At 38.6% G+C, this 12505-nt stretch overlaps 1 long non-coding RNA gene across 1 annotated transcript in view; it reads right to left on the reverse strand.

Moving 5' to 3' along the window:
* LOC148424452 (uncharacterized) overlaps positions 1-10111 on the reverse strand; it is a 153295-nt gene extending 143184 nt beyond the window's left edge. Inside the window, exon 1 of the long non-coding RNA XR_015865460.1 lies at positions 9912-10111. This is a non-coding gene — a long non-coding RNA (uncharacterized LOC148424452). The remainder of the gene's footprint in view (positions 1-9911) is intronic.
* Positions 10112-12505: the final 2394 nt, after the last annotated feature.

Below are 12505 nucleotides of genomic sequence, written 5' to 3' on the forward strand. Positions count from 1 at the left end.
GTTCTCCACCAGGGAAACCACTGGAAGTACTTAATTCTCTTTCCTCTCTCTGACAATGTGTGTGCATGAGAGACCATTAGCTGCTGTTGAGCGGCTCTGCATAGCAACGAATCGGGTTTCATCTGCAAAGACTCAAAAGTGGTTTACACCAATCACGGCTCAGATTATAAACATCACATGAGCAAACTCAGAAAATAGCCGCGATTGGTCGTTCATTGAGCCCGGAGCAACACTGATGTCATTTTTGGTCATGTGGCAAAATGGCCGGTTCCTGAGATGGATCGAAATGTTGGATTTTGTTGTTTAAGTCATATTAATACTAAATATGAATGCTGACTAGACCAGACTAGACTAGCTGCACCAGTTTTTCTAAGTAATATTTTGCAAAGGCCCCCATAGGAAAGAGAAAACCTTTTGCACCCCCTCACACCGACAATAAATAATATTATTATTTTTTTAAATTGTATAATTATACCTAAAACGGTATCCTTAATTAACATTAAAAGAAAAAAGTAAAAAATCAACTTTTAACAACGGTTGACTACTTTTTGCATAAAAAGTGCATCAAATGTCATGGAAAAAAAATGTCAATCCTTATTTTATTGCAGTTACACTACACGTGGCAAAAAAAGCCTTTTCCCTGGGTTCACCCCTCCACCCCCACCCCACCCCCGGCATCGCCTAATGCCCCCCAGGGGTGTCCCACCCCACTGTGTGAGAAGAACTGATCTACACTAATCTATGCACATTGAACATAGTATTGTGACAAAAAAATTTGACTTGGTTTTCCTTTGAAGGTAAAATTGTTTCAAGCATTTTCCTGTGAATGCAAATTGGATTAAAGTGGCAGTTTTCAGAAGCTGATACCCAGCTTGGAAATGGAGGACGTGCTGCTGAAGAGGAGGAGGATTGGAGTGACTTTTATTCGATATTAGTTTGATCTTCCCATGTGGAGTGGAAAAGTTGATTGGCTTGATGTGGCATCACAAAGAATTGCTCATTTTATTCCATTGTTGTTGTTTTGTCTTTATTTTTGGGCCGGCATTTAAACCGACTGATCTCCATGAATAAAAAGAATATGTTTCATGCTGTGTCTGTTTAACAGAATTTTGAGTGCGGTCAGGACCTCTGTGTCCGTAACCTCTCGATGATTGCTTATCACGATAAATAGAAGCTGACGTTGCACTGCTTTCTTGTCTGGTTGCTGCTAAGTCCTGTTTCACCATGTAGGCCTCCAGTCCAGTCTGTCAGACAGTCAGTAAAGGAATTATGGGGGAGGCTCGGTTATATATTTATTTAGTTATTTACGATAGTTCTATTTCAATCATTTACTATGTAAGAAAAATACATTCGACCTTAGAGGTTTTACTGTTGTAAATGTGTCCTGGTGGGTCCAACAGTGTTATAGTCCAATAAAAAAGGTGATCAAGGGTTGCCAGTACAGCACTAAATGTTGCTCACCTCAATCTGAGCCAGTGTACTTTTATTTCGGCGTCAACTATGCCTACGTGTCATTGCTTAAGCAGAGTGTAGCATGTAACTGGCGAACGGGCCTCTCCAATGTGTTTTGACACTGTCCCTACAAGCTATTTGAATTTATGAGGAGACAAGCTAGCATGTGCGTCCGTGTGAACTCGATCTAACTATGCGGATTCTCTATTTTTGCCCCGTGTATGATGGACGGCAGCCATCTTGGCTTGATGGCACTTCTATGTTATTTAGAGCTGTTGCCCCCATCTTGATGCCCGTTAGGGGGCGCTCGTGACTTTGTGGTGGCAAGGCAAACACGGAATCTCATCCCAGAGATCCCGTTGTAGACATTGTCTGCAGTCTGGAGGAAAGCTTATCATTGGTCGAAGTCTGAGGAGTTAATTATGACCGCAGAGCAATAGACCGAGGGAAATCAAACTATCTATCTATCTATCTATCTATCTATCTATCTATCTATCTATCTATCTATCTATCTATCTATCTATCTATCTATCTATCTATCTATCTATCTATCTATCTATCTATCTATCTATCTATCTATCTATCTTTTTGAATTTTTGAGCATTTGGAAAAATTTAAATTAGTGATATGCATCCCTAGTGAGGACAAGAGGCTATAGAAAATGGATTGATGGATGGATATTTTTGCCAATTTGTATACTTACTAGTAATCCAAATTCAAAGTAGTAATTCAAAGTAATCAAGTTCCATTATTAATATTGTACTTGGATTACAATTGCATTATGGATTTGTTTCTTGTCAATCATTTGTCAGTCCTTCGTGTCAGCATCAAGATACTCAGTTCAGTACAGTATGTTTTTATAGTACTGGAAACATGTGGTTCCACCAGCTTTTGAGGTTAAAAGACAGGACCTCAGTGGCCTAAAAATAGGAGAAGTCTTCAGATGCTGTGCCACAGGCGCACAGGAAATGCTTTGTTTTCTTTCTTTTAGTTTTTTTTAATTCGAATATTTAATAAAGCCTGTGGATCTGAAGAACAGGTGGCAGGGCTTAGCTTCCCCCCGCAGTGCTAAAGCAAACTTCCCCCGCCATATTTTAGCATCACAAAGCAAAATCAACACATGCCAAAAAAAGAAAAAAAAGTCATCTTTTCTGCTGTGTAATGACAAGCGGGGTGTTTAAAATGCAGAGGATATCAGATTTCAGAAAAGTATTAGAATACTTTGTGACTTTAAAATAATACATATTTCAGGTGTCTATGACAGTTTTAATCCAAAAAGCTTTCTTGTTTTGTTAGAAATCAAAAAAAAGACTTTTTACAGTTACAGTAATTGAAAAGTTAATTTGGTAATTAAACATACATTAGAGTATGTACCTTTTATTTTTCTTCATTAAAAAAACAAAACAAAACAAAGAATCAGCAAATACATCCACCAGAGCTATATGACTGGTACTCTAACTAGGAACAGTGTACTTTAGCTACCTCTGTTGAAAATGGGAACAACATATGTTGTTTACTTGTGTTGTAGTAGCAACAGAGGCAATATTATTGTATTGACGCAGCCTTAAGAAAAAGACACTGTCAATCCGAGCTTCTTAAGTTGTGTTTGGTTGTGTGTTTTGTGTATTTTAATGTTGGCATGACGCACATCGCTGCTCACTACGGGTAATCCAACGCCACCGCTTCGGCCGCCCCACCTGTCTCCCGACGTGGACAGACGAGCAACGGCTGCCGCGCGCATGATCCGTCCATCTTCGCGGCAAATACTCACACTAATGCTAACACCGGCGATAACATTAGCTACCGTTCTCATTCCAGCGGGTCGGAACCCGGCCAGACTTGAGAGTTGATAGCATTCTCCTGATGATGACCAAGCTTAGTGTGATACGACTGAGTGTATTATGTTAATTGCAGAATGCACAGTATCATAAACAGCTGACAGGAGGATGCCTGGTGGGCTGCATTGTGGTTGTTTACGGCTTTAGTGGAACCACTGGTAGTAGTTATATTAGTCATAACTTCTATAATGTTAGTGTAACTGTTAGGTAAGAGGCGAGACACAAATTCCATGAGACATGATGTATGTCTCATGAGATTTATGAGGTACCATGCAATTTTCATGCATTTTTTGTTCCCATGTCAAAAAACAAAAAAAAATAGATCTTGTGCTGTGCACGGGCGGGAAATCTCATGGCATCCTAATTTTGCAAGAGCTCATCATAGAAGATCTTGTTCCATCCCTAGAAAGTATTGTATGAGTTTATTGGAATGTGCTGGTATAGTTTAACCTACTATGAATATCTTATTAAAACTGTGTTATTAGTATCAAGTGTTATTAAATTGCCAGGAAAATTAGTTGCATGTAGAAATCCATTGTATTCGTGTTCATGTTCTTGTTCATTGTGTTCTTTAAGGCAGCGCTTCATCTTTACTCCCCCGCCCTTCTCTTGTAATTACAACGTGTTTTCTTTTTGCAACGTGCATACCTAGAATTAGCAAATGAATGTTTTAACCTCTATAAACCTCGGCAGCGTCAGACGCACCCGCCTCGCCGTCACATTGGCGCTAATGACCTTTAGCTGTGCTGGCAGCTTTTAAATGTGATCACTTGAGTGTATGTTTTAAACGTGTTGGCCTCCCCTACTGGCTGCGCCTCGGGAGATTACAGTAACGACGGCAATTAGCCCCATCTCATTAGCTAGTGAAACTCCAGAAAGTCACACAAATTAAGGACCTGTTTTAATCTGACAGTCCTGGAAGTCACATGTGTGTCTATGTACTGGATGTGTTCAGTATATTCGTGTGTGTTTGTATGTCTGTTGAGCTCCAACATTAATTGCCTGTTTTATATACTTCTGTCTGTAGACACATGTAAACAACAGCGTGCACACTTTTTTTTTAGAAACATTGCTTCTAAGTCATTAATGATACCATAAGGTAAATATTTTTAAAGTGATTTAAGGTGTGAGATGATCATAACCGCAGAACAGGTTAGCATGAGATATGACCTCATTGTCTGTACCACTGGGAGGGGTGAAAATTGGATGATGAAAGGGCGGGGTTCCGGAGAAAATCCACCCTAAATAGGCTGCTGTGTGACACTACTGAAGATAAGTGTGAAATGGTAGAGAAAAGTGTTTCTCAACCTTTTTTCCATGATCTGCACATCTGTGAAATATTTTTTTTCATCCTAATACTCCCTATCCAGCACCAAACTTTTTGGGATGGGGGAAAAAAAACGAACAGACGTAACATCTTTGCATATGTGGTGGTATCTCGAGGTGTCATTTATTCAGGAACTCCAGAATATAGATTGTGAAATGTCATTTGTTTTAATTCTGAATTGTCTCCTGAAAAATAGTGAGTGACAATGGCCATCCATATAAACTTTAAAATAGAGTTACAAAATTTAGCACAACTGTCAGGCATGTGGGAACCGTTTTAAGTTTTCATCAAAAGCCATGTTTGCAGATCAAATAATTTATAAAGTAAGTAAGTAAATATGTTGAGTATTTTAACAGAAATTATATGATTATGTTATTTTGAGGACCAAAAACTCCAGCAGGTCCACCAGAACCATGAACATTGGCTGTCTGACAAAAATATTAACACCACAAAAGGATTAAATATAATTTACTTAGATGTGATGATACCTGCAGAAACCCTGTTAAAATGTCACCCTAATCCCAAAAAGTGCCTTTTTATGAGAGACCCACTGGGACAGAAAATGAAAGTCAAATATATTGACAAAAATCTCTCAAGGACAGAATCGAATTTGAACAGGAAGTCGGTCGTTTTAGTTTGAGGCAGACAAACTCGTGTAAATTTCAATAATTGAGCCGTGCGCGACCGCGATGTAATTTTCAATTGATAAAAACAAGAATATTTTGCTGCTTAGTTCATATCACACAACCACAATACTGCATCAGAATTCTGTGGATGCATAGAAAATTATATCGTAAAGCAAATTATTACGATGTCATTCGATTAGTCAGGTACTGTATGCTGCTGTAATGTACTGTATCAGCCCCACATGCTCTCATGTAGTTTGAACTCTCTTTTTTGCTTGGTCTCATTAGGTCAGGATTAACAGAGGATTAATGTAGCCGCGGGGCAGTTGTTCTTTAACACTAATATCTGCACGAGATTTACCATAATTTCATTTTGAACGTCTCCAATGACTCGAGCTGGGCAGGGACGTCTGGGCTTTCTGCAGCTAATCAAGGCAAATAACTCACGGTTGGCTTTGATGGCAAATACACTTGGGCATGTTTATTTGTTGTCCCCATAGGTAGGGCATTGAAGCAGTCAGCTAGTGGCGTAATTGGTTATTTTTCCTATGTCGCAAAATGTACAATCAGGAATTGCTAAAATCCCATGAGGGAGAAATCACTGATGATGAAAAATCTTATATTTGCTGCTTCAACCTTGTTTCTACCACTTACGACGATTGCATGTTGTTTCAAGCAGACAATTTATACCTTTCACACAGTTAAAACAGTTCCCAGGTGCCTTATTAGTCACATTCTTTTGACAAAATACCCCAAGGAAGAATTATAAACATTTTAGGCCCTCATTTGTTGGCATTGCTGAACTCTGCCGGTTTCAAGGGGGTGATCCTGTCTCCAGTGAGCCACTGCTCAGTCTATTGCTCTCTACTGTGGACTTCAAAGTACAGAGCTTGTCAACAAGACCAAAGGAGACAAAACTAAAGTGTTGTGAAGAAGCAAACAGTTTAAGCTATCCTGGAATGGAAAGAAAGAAAATGAACACCAATGAAGACATTATAATCAATTGCCAAGTTCCAGATGTTCCTTACGAGACCCTTCAAAGCCAGTCAAAAAAAATACAATTATTGCTGAATTTCAGCATGTATTCATGAAAAAGAAGCTAAACTTAATATAACATCACTTTTGTTGATTAGGGGTTAAAAGAAAAATGGAAAACCAGCAAGGAAACTCATTTGAGATGAGTAAATTGAGTTGCGAGATTGATCATGGAATGAATTACTGTATACATTTAAGTCAAGGGTGCATGGGGGTGGTGGGGGAAAATGAAGGAAATTCGGGGGAAACATGAGATTTCAACAAGGTTTCCCCACAAATCAGTAAGTCTGATCGAATGCTTTCTAATGCCACAGGAACAGTAATTTATTATTTTCAAATTAAGAGTAAATTGACTGGAAAATCAAGAAACATTGCTAAATTGTGCTATACAACTTCCTTTGCAAAATATTGTACGCCTTTATTTTGTTACGTTTTATACAGACACACAACGTCATTAGTGATACATTTTTTCAGATTATTATTTTTTTTTAAATCAATATATGTTATACGCTGGTTCAGGTGTATTTGAATGATAACAAATATATAAGTATGCCCATTTGAGAACGACTGCCTTATAATTTAACAAAATCCCTATTCTGCAATATTTTTCGCATTATCCAAAGTGTGAGGTATTACCCATAATTCCTCCCATGAGGAAGAAACCATCCAAATTGGTTAAAAGTGCCTTTATTCTTTTCTGTGATCCGATTGGCCAAATATACGATTTGGGGGTGTGGCTTTAACAATCGACACATAGCTGTACTCAAGTGTCAGAACTTGTTGTGTATCTGAGAAGAAGAGAACCATCTTTGATGGATTACTGTCGCACTTTGTCACCTCAAATCCAAACGGAACGAGGTGTCGGAGACTAAATTGCCGTCTGTGTTGTTTTTTTTTCTCGTTTTGTTTACGCAGAGAAGCCAGCGAGGCCGTGCGGCGGCGGCGGCGGAGGCGTGATCCGGCGTACGCATCACAAGCGGAGCAGCGGGGAAGACTGCTGCCTGCCAAGGCGACACAAAAGTGACTGGTAATGACTACATTGTTCCTCTCTCGCCAGCCCTGCTTCCTTCGCGACAGGCGGGGGCGCCGTCGTTAAGAAAAAAAAAAGCTGCGGGCGCATAGGTGTCGCTTGGAGAACTTGAACAGTTCGCAAAGTTAAAAGAGGTTCTTTGCTTCCCCCCCTGCCCCGATCCTGTTGTGATGTTTCCCCAGCTCGTCGGAGCACAACGGCGTTGTATTCCAGGTGAAGTCGTGTGAGTGTGACAGGCGTCCTGAAGACGTTGAAGCGCAAACAGGCCGCTTTTTGAAATGCACTTTTCCCTCCCTCGCATACACACTTTTAAGAATCGTGTTTAACACAAAAAGGCTGCTGCTTTTGCAGGGAAGAAAAAAATACAGATGCTACTTAAGATCGGTAAGTTCCAGAAGGCTGCTCATATGTTGATTGGAAGTTGTAGTCGTATTCTAGCTTTCCTTATTGTGCGAAAAAGCATATTAAAAAGCCTATATTAAGGCTGCACAATGAATCTAATTTATTCGTGATCACGATATTGGCATCCACGATTAAATATGCTGATCCACGGCAATGCTAACTTTTAAAAAGCCTGATTTAACCCTAATCCAGCATGTCAAATCAAGTAAGTTGTCATCCTACCACCAGGGGCAATGTTTCCCACATATGTGCATGACAAAACCATCTGCTTTTCTCACTCTAATATATTACCATTGTGAAATGCCGTTGAGTTTATCACCTGATTTCTACTATATACAGTTCTAGCTGTCAAATGAGACACATTATGAAATATTCAATTGGCAAGAAATTGACATAAATTTGGTTTAAAATGACCGGAAATAACATTTTGACTGCTAATTGATTAAAAATTGCTTAAAAGTATACAATGTGCTTGTTTCTAAGCAGGCTTCATTTTTTTCATTGGTTTACACTCAGCAACTCAGCAAGTGTGGCCCTGTGTACCAGGTTTATGCTATGTCTTGGGTAAATTTGTTTGAATTATTATTTACTTTATTGATTTATCGTGCAGCCCTAGTTCAGAGTGGATTTTGTTCTGCAATGTTGATTGTACAGCTGTGTGCTCTTAAATATAGACATCATCACGTCTACATTTTTTAATGACTAATTAATGAAATCGCTGTTTACTAGGCCAATTCAGTGCATTTCCCCTACTTTCTGTCATTCTTTTTTAATTTGTAGTTAATAATCATAAATCTACTCTAATAGAATGGCCGATACTATTATCGGCTACCATTGCATGTAAAAAAGCCCGACATCGGCCCGATACTGATACTTTGCATTGGTACCCCCTATTTTTTTTAATTTAGTTTTATGTTTAAGATATTGTTTAAATACAATGACCATTTTTGTCCAAATAATACCAACAATAAATGGTTCATACAGTATGTCATTTTCCAGAGATGATCTTCCTTCCATCTGTGACGTGACACACGCTATTTACCTTGATCAATATTAATGTCAGGCTAAGAAGGAAGGCACAATCTGCAAATATAATGCCCTCCCGCCTTATCAATTCATGGCACAGGCCTCGGCCCTGCTAAACTGTCAGAAAAATCTCAAGTCACACTTAAGCGCGCCCAATAGTGGCTATTAAGATGGCTCGACATAACAGGACGCCTGCCAATAATTGTACATAAAGATACGGAGAAGCCGCAGTCCAGCCATGAATATTGCATGAATTCCGACACAAAGAGCATGCTAAAAGGATCAAAGAGGAGAAATGGTTGGGGGGGTGTCAGGAGAGGAAGGGAGCGGCGTCCGTGTTGAACGCAGTAAACAATATATGCAAGGCAGCTCCACAGTATAGGTCACATGCAAAAGAGCGGCGGGTCACGCCGAAATTGTCCATCAGTCAGACAAGCAGAACTGATTCGGATGCTAAATAATGCTTTAGATATTCAAAAATTCCATATATATGCGAAAGGCTTCAGTGCACCGTGAGTGAGGGCCTATCGCCAGCCAGCCATGCTTCCTCCAGCAAGTTGGCGGGCATACACTCTGCCAATGTCTGTATAACACCTCTTACTTAGTCTTTATATTAATCGCATTTACAGTTGCGGGGTGCTTTAGTTTAAATATTATGTGCAGAAAAGATTAGAGATAAGAATAGAAATCAAAGGTGTTGTTAATTGAGAGAGAGATAACAATGACTTTTTTTAGTTGTAAAATTTTGGAGCCCGGACAACTTTTACCACAATTTACGCAGTACGAAAAAAAGAAAATTCAAAGTATTTTGCTGAACTAGTCGCAGAATCACATTTTTGCAAATGCTTACCAGTAGTTTCTTGGCAAATACAAACACAAACTGCACGCAATGACATTCTGCTTTTCTGTAACTCAGAAAAGTTACACAAACGATTTTTCTTGAAAAATCCTGCAAATCACCTCTCTTTTGTTGCACATTTACAGAATAATGTTAAAATAATTTTCATTATTTGGAATTACCCAACCTTTTCGGCCCAATTAAGAGCTAGTCTGTTTTTCAAGCATCCGACACGCACGCGCGGTAAACGCAATTGAACCAACGATACTTGAACGAAACAAAAAGTGTAAACAAGGAACAAGTCGGGGAGAGATTGAAAAGCGGAACCGCTGCCTACCTGGTGGAAGAATTGACACAAGGAGGCAGGGATGCACTTGGTGGCGCGTGAATTGCAGGAAAATCTCATCCATAACTTGCGTGCATAAATATGATGCCGCTCCATTACCGTGCTTTGTTAAAGCCAGTTTTGTATTCCGGATTAAAATAACAAGCTTTTGATAAAAGAAAAAACAAACAAACACATCTTTAAGGCTTATTTCTATGTCTTTGGGTTTGCTGAATATAGGTAAGTGCTGACCGCTAACTACTTCCTGTGATGCAGGTCAAGTGATACCTTAGGTCAGGTGACCCGTGGTTTGTGTGTTTGTTTGTTTTTTATTTATTTTTTTGTGAAAATGAGACTGATAGTGTGGTTGTTGTAGTTTACACACCACAATAATAATAATAATAATAATAATAATAATAATAATAATAATAATAATAATAATAATACAGTGTTCCTTACAAGCCAGACCAGTCAAAAATATTGCAATTTCATTTGTTAAAAAATGAACTTCTACGACATGGAATTTCATTTTTGAACATATCTATTGTTTACTGTCTATTGTCTAATTTTTGTTGACATGTTTCCTCCTCCTAAGTCCAACCAGAAAAAAAGGGAAGAAAAAAGTTCAATTTCTACTCTGTGGTTCCTGCAGGTACTTTTTTGGAAACCTAACTATATTCCTGACCATGACAACCCACCCGACAGCATACATTTTGGTATCATATAATTTTCTTCTACACTGTAGTTTGGATGAAATGTAGATCTAATGTTGTTGTTGTTTTTTTGTTTTTCTTTTAAATAATTGGTGCATTCGAACACAACCTCCAAATCGATGCTTTTAGCTAGTTAAATGAATGGCAGCATAAAATAAAAGAAAAAAAAGTGTGCTTCTTGCCATGGATGCTGGGTTTAAGGTTCTTATCTTACATGGCATTATGCGTCTGAACGACGTTTTTGATGGCAGAATTTATACAATGAAGAAAAAAGGCCTGATGCCAAGATTCTATTGTGATCTCGTTTTCATTCATGATTGTCATATGCCACTTGCCATTCAAATGTTTTTTTTTCTTCTTTCCACGCTAAATGTCAAACATCTCTTATTGAAGGAGCACAATCCATCTGATGATTTTTTTCCCCTTTCTCCTTTTTCCTCTAGACCACTCAGATGGAAATGGTGCATGTGACAAAACAGTGCTATTAACATAATAAAGGAATTCCACTTACAAAAAAAAATGTGAACATCTGCTAGGTTGGGCGAGAGCAATGGTTAGCATTTCTTTGAATGCAATTGACGGATCTGATGGCGCTTCGACAGTCATTCACGTCGTAGAGTCTCAGGAGAGGCCAATAATAGGAACAACACGGGATTCATCTCGACACCAGCCGGGGAAAATCTGCACGGATGCTGAGATGTGAAAAGACATTGTCATAAAGTCATTTGTTTGAGACATTCTTCTTTATTTTCCTTCCTTCATACATTGAAGTTAAGAATATGGCACTAAGGGTGGAAAGTATGCCATGTAATCTTGTAAGTCAAAATAAACAATGCTGTCTCCATTCAAATGCCTCCAAACGCCATACAAATTTGGGACAGATTTACATATTCTGGAAAAAAAAAAACAACACCCAAATACGCACCAAACTTCAGTGTTCTTGCGTGTGTTATATGCAAGACCTCAGTTTTTCTTTGACATTTGTTCACAGCATGAAACCCTAAATGCCCATCAATTATATTTTTATTGTTTTTTAGGGCTTTTTTTCTGACACTTAGTCGGAACAAGAAAGCACAACTCAACAACCGTCAAAAAATGTACTGTGTATGTTTTGTCTTTTCCTTGGCGTTTTCTATCTTTCTTCTGAGTCTTATCCCAAAGCAAAACATCAATCATTGAGCCCAGTGAAGTTTGGCGTGAGACGTATTAAAAAAAAAAAAAAAAAAAATGCACCGTTGTGGGTGTGAACATAGCAAATCACAGCACATCAAAGTGTCTCTTCTTGTTCCATTGGTGCACTTTTGTCCTTGACATGGCAGAACGCACTGGCTATGTTTTCATATACAGCCAATAACCCTTTAAAACACCTTGTATTAGCTATATTCTGTTTTTAAAGACCCTTGAGGTACTCCTTCTCTAACCCGAATAACATGTCATCATGTAAACACATTTGGGTTTTCTCTTTTGATTGGATTGTTGATTTTCATTCTGTGTATGCTTGAACCGCAATCTGTGTCTTTTCAATACAACAGTTCTTAAAATATACAATGTGATGTTGTTTAAACCTAGCCACAGCAACTGAGAGTAGGAAAAAAAAAATCTTCCCATTAGGGGAAGTAAAGCCACCCATTTTACGTTGCCATTTTGTGATCCTAACTTGAATATGTTGAGTCCATTTTGGTGTGTACATAGCAAAATCCAGACAGCCTCACTTTAAGGGCAAGAACAAACCCAACTTCTTTATTATTGTAGTGAGTGACAAGAAGACAATGTGTTTTATAGTTTTATAGTGCATATGTTTACTGCAGTCAGATGTGGCAAATCCAGGTCCAGTAGAAACCCAACCACAGTTTGGCTTTAGCCACATGTGCTTTCAACAGGTAAGTTATCGAG

The sequence above is a fragment of the Hippichthys cyanospilos genome, chromosome 4, assembly GCF_059441005.1.
Source record: "Hippichthys cyanospilos isolate Australia breed blue-spotted pipefish chromosome 4, RoL_Hcya_1.0, whole genome shotgun sequence".
In the NCBI taxonomy this organism is placed as follows: Eukaryota; Metazoa; Chordata; class Actinopteri; order Syngnathiformes; family Syngnathidae; genus Hippichthys; species Hippichthys cyanospilos.